The following is a 14,141-nucleotide window of genomic DNA, read 5'->3' as shown; positions in this document are numbered from 1 at the left end:
AGTAGGTTGAATTGATATTGTGATTCATGAGAATTAAATGTGTTATTTGATAAATGCAGAAACCTAAGAATGCCTCTGGCAGACGTTTAAAATAGGTTATAAATAAGATTTAATGTCAACAACAGGGATTTATAACAATCATAAACTGAAAACAACCCACGTTTTAAAATGTTAGGATCATGAACTACACTGTATCAAAATCAAACTGTCTTTTTTTTCCTTTAAAAAAGAATAGTCAATGAACTAGTTAAATGAAGTTAAAATGAAACAAAACCTCTTTCTCTCTTATACACACACAAACCTACAGAGATATACTATCAAATAGGAATAATGTAAGAAACTAATATTACTGTCACTTAGAATCATTGCCTTATGTGTTGACGATAATGGTTTTCCTACGGTTCCTGTTGTAAGTTAATAAAAGTCCATAAAGTATGTAATAATGACAGAGAGCTACTGTCCTGGGATTAGAAGGAAATATATTTTTCTAGCTCTCCATTCAGATAACACATTTGAAACCCTGGAGAATGGGACATATGGGGATTGTGCTCTGAGTCAAGTAGAAACTCAGAGACAATTCTAATTGTTTGTAAAACTCTCTCACCTTCTCTGTGTTACTCAAAGCCTTGATTTAGCATATAAATCAATTAACAGTCCACTGTTTGGGGGACCATACATGGTTCATTCTCTCCTGCTCTTTTCCTTCTTCCTTCCCCCAAATTCCCACTGTTTTAATTTCAGTCCCCTAAAAGCATACCCTGAGACAAAGACTTGATTACTCATAATTCTGAAGAACATCTAATCTTACGAAACAAAAACACAGAACAGGACAAATGAAAGAGGAAAGACACAGAAGCTTATTTCAGGATGCATTATCAAGGTGGCCACCAAACAGGTGACTGGTACTCAAGCCCATGGCTCTGGCACATTCTGAAGAGCCTTATGAAATGTGTCAGAGCTGTGCGCCTAGGGGATGAGAGACAAAAGCATTTATCCATCAGTTCCTGTCCTCATTTGGACAATGCTGACTCCTCACATATTAACTGCCCAGCATTTCTGAATGCTTTGCGGGTTCCCAAGAATGTTCCATACACACACACACACATACACACACACACACACACACACACACACACGAGTGTGTCAGAGAAGTCTCTAGGCAGTAAATGGTTGGTATGTGACCCAGGAAAAGGCACTGTTGGGTTGTATCTACCACAGGTAGTAGAGGGAAGCATGGAGATGGCCTTCTCTGTTTCTCAGTGTGATTTTATCTCAGTTGCATGACTCTTACTTTTCTGGAGCCAGATAAAAACAAAATAGAGATATCTTTAACACTAAATACTTTAAAAATCCAAATATCAGCTTTTAAGAGGGCCCATGAAGCAAAATGCTGTCCCCCTCCCATCAACTCAAGGGATGCTCATTCTTGGTTTTATTCCATTCACCCCAACCCTTAAATCAAGCAAGTGACCTGAAACACCATCGTGAGATCCTGAAACACCTAACAGAATAAAGAATTTTTCTGATACTTAGGACCATTTTTGGTTGAGTATCATTTGACAATTCTAAAGGCAGAAAATAGCTCCTCAAATCATCAGTGTGAGCTAGCTAGAACAAATGATTTCCTTTCCTGTTTTTCCTGGGGATTCCACCATTTGCCACCATATGCATTTTTATATGCATTCTGTTACTGTCAAAATGTTTGTTCCTGATTGTGCATGGGTTGGAAAACAATTTCAACTCATTATTTGGTCTCTACATTTGGAAAACACTGTATCACTGAGACATATTCAGTTGTCGCTGCTTTTAAAGTTTTATTTATTTAAGTAATCTCTGCACCCGACACAGGACTCAAACTCAGGACCTCAAGATCAAGAGTCACATACTCCTCCAACTGTTCTCAGTTTATTAACTGCAACCCCTGTATTCTTTTGCCCTCATTCTTGAAAATTAGAGTTTCAACAGTGTGGGTTTCTGCATTGTATTATCAGTGTTTAGAGATTGCTACCAAACGTGAAGACATTGACGTTTCTGCATTTACAAAAATGATGTCCTATAGCCATTTACTTCCTGAAATATTAGGATATTTAAGAGTAGTTTAAAGAACAAAATAAGGGACGCCTGGATGGCTCAGTGGTTGAGCGTCTGCCTTTGGCTCAGATCATGGTCCTGGGATGGGTCCTAGGTCCTGGGTCCTAGGAACCAGTCCCACATCGGGCTCCCCACAGGGAGCCTGCTTCTCCGTCTGCCTGTGTCTCTGTCTCTCTTTGTGTGTATCTCATAAATAAATAAAAATCTTTAAAAAAATAAAGAACAAAATAAATATTAAACTGAAGAGTTGTAGTAGAAAGGGTACTGCTTAAACTTCTGAAAGTTCATAACTTTTCACAGGATCTTAAAGATCAGCTGTAACATAGTGTAGTGAACTTAGAGTCATTGTTCAGTTTTTCAAAGATATTCATGTTATTCCATTGTTTGGATGCAAACCAGAAAGTCTAGAATTTAACAATGTTGAGTAGAGGGGCAGCCTGGGTGGCTCAGCGGTTTAGCGCCGCCTTCAGTCCAGAGCGTGATCCTGGAGACCCGAGATTGAGTCCCACCCACATCAGGCTTGCTGCATGGAGCATGCTTCTCCCTCTGCCTGTGTCTGTGCCTCTCTGTGTGTGTTTCTCTCATGAATAAATAAATAAAATTTTTAAAAAGAAAAAGAAAGGGCACTTGTTACTGGGGGGACAAAAACTGGACAATCATTGAAAGTTTAAGGCTAAGAACTGACAACTAGCAGCTAAGAATCAGGCTTAAGTCCTCCAAGCAAGGATTAATTCTCTAGGATATGTTAATAAATGTACCCAATCTGCACAGCTTCAATTACTTTATGCTTATTTAACACACTTTTGTCAGTTTGAGGCAAGATACTGTGGTAATTACCCAGAAGCATTCCTCTTTTCTTTTTATAAAAAACTTGTTAGAGGTTGAAAATTTAAGGAGTAAGTCATAATTTTAAGGTCAAGTGGCAAGTCTTGGTAGATATCAACAAGGCTCAAGATTCTTATTTTATCACTATCACTTGTCAGTAGAATTGTCACTATGGAGGACAAAATAAATAGACACAATTCTCATTATTGAAGAGATAACTATGTACTCTGAGAACATGAGAGTCACCCACAAATATTTACATAATCTATCATTAGGGGTGAAGTTTCCCAGTACCACTGAAATATTTTTTAAAAGATATTTTAAGAGCTGGAGTCAAAATAGATGGTTTTATGGAATTGAGGGAGGACTTGTAGAAAATGGGAGATTTGAATTTGGATTGATGGAGAGGGACAGGAAATGCATTCGTTGTGAGGAAGATTACATGAACAGTTTCACAAAGCACATAGCATTCTGTCCAGGCACAAGGGCATCTTTCTATTTCCTGTAGTTTCTCTATGTTGCTTTTTCTCCGGATCATTGAGGAGCTGGATCCCACTTGTCATTCAAGATAATAATAGATATAGATATCTAGATATAGATATATTAGATATCCCTTGACTTATGTAGGCACTAGTCATTCTGTAGTACTGAATTTTATTTTCTTCAAACAACTTGTTTTCATTGATACTGGCTCATTTACTTGTCTTTATTGTATTGTCTGCCACTCCCCCACTAAAATGTTAGCTGCATGAGAGAAGAAATCTTGTCTATCTTCCTTAGCTGTTGTATCAACAGCAACTTGAGTAGCCCTCAAGATAAGTTAGGAACAGATCATATTTATTGAATGAATTGATGAGTCTACCACATATAACCACATGTTCTTACCTCTCTCTTGGTGGGAGATGGAACTTGTCCTTCTCTCAAAGTCTGTGTGTTCACTAGAGGCTTCCTTGACTAAACTCTTGCTTATTTAAAATCTATTCAATAAAAACAAAAGAAAAAAATGATGAATATTTTACGTGATAAAATACTTTTGCATCTGCCTTGTAAAGTTATGAATTTGTCAAGATAGAACACCTGGTCTTTTATACTTACAATATGATAATTTAACATGTAAATCCTACAGATTTTCTTTTGTTTTCTTTAATACTATTTAATGAGATCTATCATCTGATGGCATTGTTAAGAGTTTTGAGTTTTTAAATAAATGTGATTGCCACATTGTTGTCATTTAAAATGTCTTTTAAAAAATCATTTGCATAACAAAATAGTTAATAATTTATTTGGATTGTTGTGTAGTTTTTCTAAAGAGAAATGTGAGATTTTATTCTGTGAATCAAGACTGAGGAAAACATAAGGAATGTTCTTAGAACTTCTTAAATGAGGGATTTCCTCCTGTGGTTGAAGCAGAAAGTATGGCATCCTGTGGCCCCAATAAATCTCTCACCTGCTTTTAAAGTCATAGACAACAACTCAGCCCACTTTAAAAATGTACAAGCCACACATTAGGGGTTGAAGTAAAGGAGATGTGATTGGGTAAGTACAAACTCTTCACCACTCCAGAAACAACTCAGATTGTGTCCTAGCGATCACAGTTTTGTACACAAGGAGCAGCAAGCTATTATGAAGAGATGTTAAAGCAACTTAGATTGCTATTAAAGAAAAGATAGCTGAGGGTTGTTAATAACTGGTTTCAAGAATATAAAAAGCTCTGTAAAAAGGTTGACCAGATGTTTTCCATCTACATGGAGACAGAATCGCAGTAAATGGTTGCAAATTACAACAAGAAAGATGTAAATTATACCTAAAAAAGCTTCTCCACTGGAGAAGGCTATTGAAATGGAACAGTCCTGTTTCACCAGTTACGTATAAAATTACTGAGAGGCAGAGGTTAAACAAGGCTGACCACTACATATTAACAAGATATACATATTATAATCTTATTTTTCCTCTTTTATCATTATGCCTTTATTTGACACCGGGGAAAAAAAAATGGTAGAGTGAACACAGGAAGTATGGCTAAGTTAAAAAATTTGAAAAAAATGAAAATGAATGGGGAAGATAAGAAGCATTCACAGAAAATAATGTGTGAATAATAGGAAATTCAAAGACTTCTACACTTGCCCACTTCTGAAGTCCTGAACAAATTATTTAGGAAACATCCGAAACAAAAGCTTCTTGAAATTGAGTGCAAACCGTTTTATACACATGCTTTGTTTTTCTTTTTCTTTCCTTCTTTCTTTCTTTCTTTTTTCTTTCTTTCTTTCTTTCTTTCTTTCTTTCTTTCTTTCTTCTTTCTTTCTTCTTTCTTTCTTTTCTTTCTTTCTTTCTTTCTTTCTTTCTTTCTTTCTTTCTTCTTTCTTTCTTTCTCCTTTCTTCTTTCTTTCTTTCTTTTTTTTTTTCCTTGTAAGGCAGTTTAAAGTGTTCCTCTATTCCAGAGGGGTAGTTGACTCCGAAATGTTTCGGTGTCTTACACAAGATACTTCAGGGGACTAATTCAGTTGTGTTGCTGTGCCTTAACAATTAGGTGTTAGCTAGTTTGCAGGACATTTTCCTAAGAACTGGATTTTGAGAAAATGTCTCAGCCAGTATATCAAGACTCTTTTAGGAACTATTTAAAGCTAAAGGAAAGTCCTTTTGGCTCCCACTTCCCTAAGGCTATAGTTTAGGAGATAAATCTTGGAGCTCATCAATGAGAAAAAAAAATGGTGCCTCTCCAAGGCCAAGGCCCATCACCTTCTCAGCTAGCACATTCAGCTCTGCCTCTATTAAGGAGAGGTGAGGGGAGCTGTATTTTCATTTCTTCTCTGCCTCACTCTCACCTTCTGTCTCAGCTAAGTACATTCCAAATACTATGTTGCCTGCTAAGAAATATGGTCACTTTGAAAGAAGCAGAGAAAACTTAACATAAGCTCAGTCATCGACTCTGTGGCTAGCAGTGATGGTTATTTACATACGTGTCTTGGGCGTGCAGTTTCATGTAGATTTAACTGGCAGTAAAGATTTAACTAGCAGTGGGATCCCTGGGTGGCGCAGCGGTTTGGCGCCTGCCTTTGGCCCAGGGCCCGATCCTGGAGACCCGGGATCGAATCCCACGTCGGGCTCCCCGTGCATGGAGCCTGCTTCTCCCTCTGCCTGTGTCTCTGCCTCTCTCTCTCACTTTGTGCCTATCATAAATAAATTAAAAAAAAAAAAAAGATTTAACTAGCAGTAAAGAGAAAGCAATAAAGTAGCTTAAAGCTACTTGGTCTTTTTACCTGAGTCATCAAATATTAAGAAAAATAAATTAATGCACACTATTTGTTAAAACAAGTTGTACCTGATGCTTTAAACTAGGAAGTTACATACTTCTGTAGGAGGCCAAATAGTAAGTATTTTGGGCTTTGTGGGCCAAAGGATCTCTGCCACTGCTGTTCAGTTCTGTCATTGTTGCACAAAAGTAGCCATTGACAATACCTATGGATGGGTGTGTCTGTTTTCCAGTAAAATTTTATTTACAAAAATAGGCTATGGCTATGACTAGAGTTGGCCACTGGGCATATAGTTTGCCAGCCCTTGAGTGAAACGGTCCATTTTGGTCATTTTTTTTTTAAAGATTTTATTTTATTTGAGAGAGAGAGAGCATGAGGGAGCAAGATGGGGTGGGAGGGTGGGAGGGTGGGAGGGCGGGGGCCAGAGGGAAAGGGAGAAGCAGACTCCTCGCTGAGCAGGGACTCTGATGTGGGGCTTGATCCCAGGACCCTGGGATCATGACCTGAGCTGAAGGCATACGCTTCACCAATTGAGCCACTCAGGTACCCCCCCCCACCCTTTGGTCATTTTAAATTTTTTATTCTCTCAGGTATTCTCTTCTTTCATCTGCTTTTCTCCAAACCTCAGATAAAGCCCAAGAGAAAGAAGGAAACTGTCTTCCAGTCTGACATCTTCCAACCTCAGATGCATGCTTTTTGTCTACCTGCTTCTGGTCTGCTCTCCTGGTTTACGTTTGAGGCTAGAAGAACTGTGATCCAGGACTTCCCAGTAAGGACACTCAGTGTTGCTGTGTGCCTGTTCTGGGTTCCCCCCAGCTTCTTTGGCGCTGTAACCTTCCCGGGGTCTGGCGTGGCTGGTCACTCAGGCTCCTATGGCTTTTAAGAGGTCTTCCTACCTCCCTCTGTTTTCAATATTACACTTATTTGTCTGGCACTCCCTACTCAGACCAAGGTCCAGAGAGCACCTCTCAGTCTTAGATCTTGGTATTTTAAAAAAGGGAATAAAGGCATTTGAAAAATCTTCTCTCAAAATAGTAAGTGAGCTCGCATCTTATACTATATGTCAGAAGCTGAAAATTACATTCTCCTTTCCCTTTTTATTTTGGCTCCAATGTATCCTAACTTACCCACTCCACTTCACCCCAGGATAGGCTAGCCTCAGATAAAGGGCATGCATTCAAAGTCCAAACAGGAAAATGTGTACATAGTTTTCAAACCATTAGTCTGTTACACGTTACCTTCTGTATCTTCACAGCAATCCTAGGTGTTGTTATTCCCATTTAGAGATGAAAAAAACATAGTTCAGATGATATGCTAAAGTTTTCACAGCTAGTGCATAAGAGAACAGGAGGTTACACCTGTCTCTGATCTACTCCCTGTTCACATTCAACCGCAGTTCCTGAAAGATGCAGAAACCTAATGGTGAAGAGCATGGGTCTGATTTCTGGCCCTAAAGCCACCAAATATCGGTTCCAACCATCTTAACAAATTCAAGAATTCTCAGCCATTGCTTAAAATCATTGGGATTAAATGAGACAATGATAGTAACGGCTCTTTCATCTAGTCCTGTCTGCCTGGCAGGCAGTTTCTAAACACTCAATGATCTCATTTAATTCTCAAAACCATCCTAGGAACACCTGGGTGGCTCAGTGGTTGAGCATCTGCTTTTAGCTCTGGTCGTGATCTCGGCATCCTCTGATCGAGTCCTGCATCAGGCAACCTGCAGAAAGCCTGTTTCTCCCTCTGCCTATGTCTCTGTCTCTCTCTGTGTCTCTTGTGAATAAATAAATAAAATCTATAAAATAATAATAATAATTCTCAAAATCACCCTATAAGGTAAATATTAAAATTATTCCTATCTTATAGATAGTGTATAATAAAATCCTCAGTATAGAATCTGCCATAGTGTGACAGAGAATAACACTTAGTAACTCTTAGGGGAGCTTGGTTAAGCATCTGCTCTCAACTCTGGTCATGATCCCAGGGTCTTGGGATCAAGCTCCTCCCCCCTCAACAAGGCTCCCTGCTCAGCAGGAAGTCTGCTTCTGTTTCTGCCCTTCCCCCTGCTCGTGTGCTCACGCTCTCTCTCTCTTTCTCTCACATACACACGCACACTCTCTCCCTCAAATAAATAGAATCTTTAATAAATATATAAATACTCTCTTCTTACAACCACACCCATAAGAAACATTTAGACAGAAATCTTTACCCAGAGCAGAAGCAATTCTTGATAGGCAGCCTTTGTTTGCTTATAATATGGGTCAGGGTGAGGGATCCTCCCATTTTTAAAAGGACTAAAAGAGTATCAGACTTAAGAACAAACTTCTGGGGACACCTGAGTGGCTCAGTCCATTAAACCTCCAACTCTTGGTTTCAGCTCAGGTCATGATCTCAGGGTAGTGAGACTAAGCCCCCAGTGGAGGGCCCCTACCAGGTTCCATCCTCTACTGCAAAGTCTGCTTGGGATTCTTTCCCTCTCTCTCTGCCCTTCCCCTTGTTTGTGCATGCAGGAGCTCTTTCTCTCCTTCTCTCAAATAAATAAAGAAATCTTTAACAAGAACAAACTTCTGTGTCCACCTACACTACCATTTGGCTTGGGTCCCCTTGCTACCCAATCTCCCTGGCTTCAGGTGTCTAGGACACAATGCAGTGTCCTGAAGGAGAAAGCAGTAAAAGAATGTGTACCAGCATGACCAAGACAAGCTGCTGGTTCCATTCAATACCCAGGCAAGACTTCTCTTTTCAATTTACATTTCTATTAGAGTTATTTTAATTTTAATCCACTTCATGTGATTTGGGGCTATTTTTCATTTTGAATTCTTACTATCACAGCTTCCTCATCTCATGAAGAGAAGAGACATTGTATTATGGGAAGCCTTGAACTGGAAGTCAAATATGTGGCTTAAAATTCCTATTGTGTCACTAAATGTGTAGTATTAGTGATAATTTGACTTTTACATATCTATTTCATAACTCTATCAAGCCATAAATTGAGACTGTCAAATTAGATTATCACAAGGATGCCACCCAGCTAAAAATTGTTTCCTAATTATTTTCTATTGCCTGAAACATAAATGCTCACAAATCTCTTCATCTTTAGTCAATGTAAGTCTTGCAAATATTGCCACTGTCAACCACCTGACAATCATTAATTTAGGAGACTAACTCCAAGCCTTGAATAATGCCATCGTTTTTAGAAATAATTATTTATGAATCTCAATTTCTCATTCAATTTATTATTAAACTGAAACATAAATGGAAAGAATATGAACTATAATATCTAAGGGTTTCCTAGCCCTATCAGTATGTTAATCATTTAGTATAATAAAAAGTAAACAAGCATCAATCTCTCTTCTCACTGCTTCTCAAAGCAGATGATTTAGCTTTTGAACTGTGCTTATGTTTGCTTCACATCAAGATCTTTTGTCAGCAATTCATGGAATCATATTTAAACATTATATATATTTTTTTTGCTTTAAGGATCTCATTTATATTTAGATTTCACAGAGTTGCTATATACCAAAACAAAACTTTTACAGTTTCCCTAGCTTTGGGATTTCTAAAGCATGAGTCTTCTTTCATACCATGAGGAGCAGAAAACAACTGTCTTAAAAGCATTGAAATTGTTATGGTTGGAAATTTCCAGATATTGGAAGGTTGAGGATCATCATCTCATAATGCATATGACCAAAGAAATTTTGTTCTTTCCTCTCCAAAGAAAGAAAAAGCCATAAGTTCTTAAAAATTTGCTTGAACATTCATTCAGTCATTTATTTATTCACTTACACATTTAGGAGATATTTATGCCTCCCATGTACCTGAAACTGTGTTAGGTAACTATAATAGAATGTCAAAATAAATTTGGTTCATGCTTCTGTGAAACTTAGGGATTGTTGTCTTATTTTGCTACTTGTTTTTCTGGCTTTTGAGTTCTTTAAGGGAGCTTACATATATTTGCTATAACACCCATTTATAACACTGTGTCATAAGCATAGAAATTTCAAAAATATTTAATGATCATTTGTTATATACAAAAGTTTGAGTTAGTTTGCTGGCTGTAGAAAAATAATGGAATTTCAATACACAAGAAAAATGAAAATTAAGAATGAAAATGATTGAAAAATCACTTACTCCCAAAGAGAACACCTGAAAAATATGTTTTCAGAAATTGAAGGTCAAAGAGGGGCAAAGCACATCCGAGAAAATGAGTTTCTTAATCTCATGGAGCCAGATTTGCCCATTGAGCATACAGTTTATGACAAAATAATTGTCCGGTAATTACTCTAAAAGATGGAACAAAATCAAATTAAAATGGAGCAAATTGCCTTTTGCATTGTGGCCAATGACAAGTAGTGACACATTCACACTGCTGCAAAATAGCATTTTGCTTTTTCTGAGAAGTGACTGGTTGCTGAGTGGTTGACTAGTTTATTCCATGTAAAAAAAAAAAGTCTTCTACAACTCTGTCTCTCAGTGGAAGTATGAAGTTTCTGACTGCTACTGCCACTGTGGCAATTTCATATTCAGTAATGAAAGATACTTCTGAAGCCGTATACACGTATACACATATACACGTATACACGTATGTGTAGCAAATATCACAGCTGCTAATTCTGGAACACTTGCTATGTGCCAAGGACTGTTCCAGGTAATTTACATGTATCAATTAATCTTACATGCACAAATCTGGCAGGTAAGTATTCTTATTTTTCAGATGAATAACTAAGACATGGAGAGATTGAAGATGTTGCCTGATAGTTTCATAGAGAGCCAAGTGTAGATTCTGGATTGAAAATCAGGCACTCAGTGTCCAGAGCAGGTGTTCTCAGTTATAAAACAATGTGCCATGTGTCATTCCGCATAGTCCAGAAGCCAGTCGATGCTCCTCTTTTTCATATTTTTTATTTTTATTTATTTTTTAAGATTGTATTTATTTATTTGACAGAGAGAGAGCAAGAGAACACAAGGAGGGGGAGCAACAGAGCAGAGGGAGAAGCAGACTCCCCGCTGAACAGGGAGCCCGATGTGGGGCTCTATCCCAGGACCCTGGGATCATGACCTGAGCCGAAGGCAGAAGCTTAACCGACTGAGCCACCCAGGTGCCCCAATATTTTTTAAAAATAAAGCCTAGTACTTATTTCACATAGCATCAAAGTAAAAAACAAGTTTGCATCTGATGAACACAGTGTGAGTGAATGAGTTGTTATGTTTGTAACTACTACATGTGGACTAATTTAAGTTGGGAGAGAGACAAATGGATAACATTGAAGAAGATCTGCTGGTGGCTTGGATGCCAAAAGGGAAGACATTCAGATTTGTGCCTGTGCTTTTCATGCCCCCAAAAAATGGTTCAGTCACTATACCTAGAGATAATCAGTCCCATTAACATATCCACACAGGTAACTGAATGGTAAGTTCATTCATCAGGAAGAGGGATATGACATTTTGTTGCTTTCCTTTATACAAGAAGTATTTATTGAGCAATACAATAAGAGCTGCAACAGACATTCACAGAAAGAGGGCTATGGAAATGTGTAAGACTTTGGTGAGGAAGTACATTATTAGTCCACTAGAACTGCTATAATAAAATACCACACACTGGGTGGCTAAAACAGCAGAAATGTATTTTCTCACAAATCTGGAGGCTGGCATTACACGAGTAAGGTGTCAGCAGGGTAGTGTCTGGTGAGAGCTCTCCCCATGGGTTGCAGAAGGCCACCTTCTAGCTGTGTCCTCACATGACCTAGTGGATTTGCAGTGGCAGGGGGAAAGAGCCAGGTCTCTGATGTCTCTTCTAAGGACACTAATCCTATCAGTTCGGAGTCCCACCCTTATGTCCTCATTTAACTGTAATGAATTCCTTAGAGGCTTCATCTCCTAAAACACTAGGGATTAAGGCTTTGAAATATAGATTTGGGGAGGATATGAACTTTTAGTCCATAACAGGAGGTAATGTTGCATCTAATTCCTTTAAGGATAAATGAATAAAACTAGATCCAGGGAAGTTACAGAAGAACAAAATCAGAGGCAGTTACTATTCCCCCTAGGCTACTGTTATGTTTTATAAAGTACGTTATGCAATGAAATGTTAATATATTTGAAAATCTTGATGCCATGGGCAATTCTGGGAAAATACAAATGACCGAAATTAACTCAAGTCATATAAAAAAATCAAATACATGAATAAAAGAAATTGGAAAAGTTATCAATGTAATATAGTACAATAATATAAAAAAGACAAGGGTCAGAACCACTTGGTTTCAAATCAAAAAAGATATTCCTAATGTTACAACCTTATCAATAATACGATGTGCTCCATAAAATAAATAAATGACATTGTTTAACATTTGTTTTACATTTACAACTTGTTAGGAATTATGCAATGCTTTGTATTATTTCATCTAACTTTTTAGGGAAAAAACAAGGGAAAAAAATCAAGTGTAGGAGAAAGCAACTTCCTTAACATATAAATAGTATCTTGGAATGCCTGGATGGCTCATCCAGTTGAGTGTCCAGACTCTTGGTTTTGCCTCAGATCATGATTTCAGGGTCCTGAGATGGAGCCCAGTGTTGGGCTCTGCACAGCAGGGAGTCCGCTTAAAGATTCCCTTCCTCTGTCCCTCCCCACACTCCCACATTTGCACACACTTGTTTTCTCTCACTCTCTCTCTCTCTCATTCTCTCTCTCTCAAATAAATAAATAAATCTTTAAAAAAATAATATTCTGATAAATGACCAGAAGTGAGAGAGTTCTTACAAGTAGAAATGTGCAAAAGATGCCAATCATAATTTCTATTTAATAATATTCCAAAAATTCTAAGCCACAAAAATATATTTTACCTATTAAAAATTGTAAAGAAAAACATTATTTACAAAGGCTATGCATATGTATCTTAAAGACTCAATAAAATCAACACAAATTTTTTAAGTTAATAGGAGTTCTGTAAAGTGTTTCAATAAAATATGAAAATGCAAAATCATTAGTTTTGATCTATTTCAGACATAATCAGTCCAGAAGAGAGGGAAGAAAGATGCTCTACACAATAGCGGAAGACAATTAAAACATGAAATATCTCAGAAAAAATGAATATTTTATATATGTAAGACACCATCAAATTTTACTCTGGGATCAGAATGATTTTAATACAACAGCAGAGTCCATTTTCACTGAGAAAAATAAATACTTTTGGTATGCCACTGTTTCAATTACTTTAAATAAACATAATGAAATATTTCTTCAAAAGACTAGTCAGATGTTTTTTAGGATGTACTTGACAAAAATAATTCTAATGTTATCTCAAAGAATAAACAAGTGATATACAATTGAAGAAAATAATTATAAGTGGGGAAACTAATATAAACAATTTAAAACATGCTACAACACTACAATCAACAGATAGATGAACAGAAAGGAATAGATACCTTTGAGATAAACTTAGACATATACCAGACCTGAATTTTTTTTTTAAGAGAAAGAGAGAGATGTAAGTAACGGGAGGGGGCAGAAAGAGAGAGAGAATCTCAAGTAGGCTCCACACCCAGTAGGGAGCCTGATAGCAGGCTCAAATCTTTCAATCCTGAGATCACGACCTAGCAGAAATCAAGTCAGATACTTAACTGACTGAGCCACCCAGACATCCCATGAAATTGTTTGATAAATAAACTATAATAAAGGAATGTGCAAAGGAAAGATTATGCAATAAATATCATTGGGAATGATTAGCTGGGTATTTGAAAAATATATTCACTTGTTCCTTACCATGTATCAAGTATGAAGATAATCCCAAAGAATTATAAATTCTAATATAAAACCATGTGCAATTAAAACCTAGAATAGCATATTGATTTGACTAATCTTTAGTTTTGAAACACTTTCTAAGTATAAATACAAAGAGAAGCAAAGGAGGAAAGAGATATATATTTGACTACATAAAATTTAATAACTGTGTATTAAAAATGCCAAAGGGAAATCAA

This window comes from Vulpes lagopus, chromosome 1, assembly GCF_018345385.1.
Source record: "Vulpes lagopus strain Blue_001 chromosome 1, ASM1834538v1, whole genome shotgun sequence".
NCBI lineage: Eukaryota > Metazoa > Chordata > Mammalia > Carnivora > Canidae > Vulpes > Vulpes lagopus.
Note: the sequence above shows the minus strand (reverse complement) of the source record.